The sequence below is a fragment of the Camellia sinensis genome, chromosome 12, assembly GCF_055761805.1.
Source record: "Camellia sinensis isolate YWXY chromosome 12, ASM5576180v1, whole genome shotgun sequence".
NCBI lineage: Eukaryota > Viridiplantae > Streptophyta > Magnoliopsida > Ericales > Theaceae > Camellia > Camellia sinensis.
The window spans coordinates 23,796,672-23,800,000 of NC_138972.1; positions in this window are offsets into that span (position 1 = coordinate 23,796,672).

The window sequence follows — 3,329 nt, forward strand, 5'->3', positions numbered from 1 at the left end:
GAACTTTAAGAGCATTATATATGTCTTAAGTTGTAAAATATTGTTGATGTTTTGGTTTATGGAAGTATTGTAGAACTTGCCTTGAAATGGAAGTTTGTTATAACTTATATATGTTGAGTGTATTGTAGAAATGGAGATATATCATCAATGTGAAATATGATACAAAATTTTGAAACATGTATATAGAAATTGTTGAATTTCGAGGAAAGCATGTTGTTAATACATATTGAGATATGTGGTGAATTGCCTCTTGAATAGAGATGGAATGACCAGTAATGGGTCGAGTTGTTGAATTTCGCATTGTAATAATGTTGGAATTGAGAAAATCTTGTTTTTGAAAAACCTGTATTTAATTTCGGGGACGAAATTCTTTAACGGGGGAAGGTTATAGCGATCCCGGTTTTCCCTCTTTGTATCTGTTGTTTTCCGGACTTTGGTTCCGTGATGTTGGTGGTTGTATACCTTGTTGTCATCCTTTAATTCCGCTTGATTGAGTTTTAGGATGTATTGGGCAGAGTTGTTGCAGGTTGGTTAGACTTTGGTTTCAATTCCTTGTTGCCCAGTTTTTAAGAGGTCCGCTCGAGCGGGTCTTCTTGTGCTCGAGCGGAGATTGCACACTCCCAGTATTTTGGTGCTCTGCAAAACTTCTGTAAGCATGTTTTTTACGCTCGAGCGGGTTTCTTTACGCTCGAGTGGTTGCGCTCGAGTGGGTACTCTGGAGCTCGAGCGGGTAGTACATTTTTGGTGTTAGTTCTGGGAGGGGAAAATCTACGCTCGAGCGGACTGGTTTTCGCGCATGAGCGGATATACTTTATCCTTGTGTCTTCGCGTTCGAGCAGGACTTTTTGCGCTCGAGCGGACCTAGTTTTTTGTTCTTGACGCTCGAGCGTTGTGTTTTCCGCTCCAGCGGGAATGTCGTATAACAGAGGGCAGCGGGGCATTTTTGAATCATTTTTCCACACACTCTCTCTCTCTCTTACTTTTCCAAAACGCCATTTGAGAGCCTCTCTCTCTAGAACCTTGCCTTCTCTCTAGGTATTGATCTAGTAGGAGTTGTCTCTTCACTTTTGGCCTTTACAAAAAAGTTGTTGATCGTCGAGGGCTATCTTTTGATCCAAGAATTTCTGGATTTGGAGCATTTCCGTTTTCTTGATCTTCTTCGTTGGGTGTCATCATTTGAGGTAGGGATTCCTACTCACTCTTATGGTCTTTGACATAGATTTTTGGTTGTTTTGATAAAGTGTTGAAGTTGGGTAATTTTGGGACATAGGGTTTCAAAAGGTTAAAAGAGGGTTTTGTTATTTTGATTCTGAAATGTATATTGTGGGTTTCAAAATAATGATATTGTTGTTGATTGTTGATATATAGACTATTGGGTTAATATTGGGAAATGGGGTGGAAAACCCTAATTGGTTGTATAAATTAATTGGTATGATTAATTTGGGAAAATTGTGGTTATATGGAATTGAGTTGGAAATAATGAAATTGGCTCATTATATAGTAGAATAGTGGAGTTGGATTTATTAATCGCTCAGTTTTGAAAACATTGATATTTTATCTGTTGGAGCTTTTATTATCTGTTTAGAAATAATTGCTTGGGCTACCGGTGGAGGGTAGTTTTGATTGTTGTAGACAATGCATGATGATTAGGCAAACCAAAACTAATCAATTGGATATGTCATAGAGTATGACGGTTGATAGAATACATTAACGTTATATATTGATTGATTGTGTATATGACCTATGTGTATATACGTTGTGTGTGTGGGAGAAGATAAGGGGATGTACTCCACAGTGTAGGGGAAGATAGGGGATGGATCTCTAAACCGGATGTTGCTTGGGAGGAGATAGGGGATGGACTCCACTGATACAGCTCATATGCTTGTCAGTTAATGTGTTGATACAGCTTATATGCTTATCTATGGAAGTGTTGATACAACTCCTATGCTTATCTTTGGAAGTGTTGATATAGCTAATATGCATATCCGTTGAAATGTGGATACAACTTGTATGCTTATCTGTTGAGATGTTGATACAACTAGTATGTTTATCTATTGTAAAATGGGAAACATTTAATATGAGTCACTGTCTCATATAAGTGGTTGGCCAGGTTCTGAGCCATTGATGCAAATTGTGAAATTGATAAGAAATGGAAAATGAAATGAAACATGAACACAATGGCCATGAAATGGAAATGGGTTATGAATTGGTTTATGGAAATTGAACATTTATCAATTGCTAATGTCTTAGTCATTGCTCATACTGTGTTTAGCATATTTCTACTGGGCGTTGGCTCACCCTATATGGGACATTATTTTCAGGTACAGGTAGTATGCCACCTCCAAGGACATAGCTTGGATGATGATGAGAGTTGAAGACTCTTTTTGTTTATTTTGTTTGTATTATATGTATATCAAGCCAAGGGCTTATCTTGTATAGAGTTAGTACTCTTCTTTTGTGTAACCAGGTGTTGACTTGGAGACCTGTAAGCGCATAGGGCATTTGCTTTTGTTGTTAACATGTAATACTATTGTAAGAACTACTCTGATGAATAGAAATGGTTGGTTTCTTTTATATCAATGCATGTTTAAAGTGATGGGTATTATGTAATATTTTGAGGGCGTTACAACTTGGTATCAGAGCGTACCGAGTTCGAATACTTTGGGTACGTGGGAAGTGATTAGGATCACAATGGGTTTGTCACGCTTGATAGAGACTTAGATGTAGTGTTATGTGCTTATATGATAACATGTTTATGTGACTATGTGTGTATGGAATGTAGTGCCATGCCTTAGCCTTGGCCAATATGCCTTAGCCTTGGCCAATATGCCACGGTCTCAGCCCGCATGCCTTGCCGCAGCGTGGCCCAGCGTGCCATTCCTTAGCCTTGCCCAGCATGCCATGTCACAGCGTTGCCCAGCGTGCCATGCCTTAGCCTTGGCCAACATGCCGTGCCACGGCCTCGGCCCACATGGCATGCTACAGCGTTGCCCAGCACGCCTAGGCCGGAATGCCATGTCACAGCCTTGGCCCGCATGCCGTGCCGCGGCATTGCCCAGCGTGCCATGCCTTAGCCTTGGCCAACATGCCACGCCACGGCCTTGGCCCACATGGCTTGCTGCAGCATCGCCCAGAATGCCAAGGCCGGAATGCCATGGCACAGCCTCAGCCCGCATGCCGTGCCACGGCGTTGCCCAGCATGCCAAGGCCGAAATGCCATGACACAGCCTCGGCCCGCATGCCATGCCACGGCCTCGGCCCGCATGCCTTGCCACAGCGTTGCCTAGCGTATAATTCCTTAGCCTTGCCCAGCATGCCATGCCACAGCA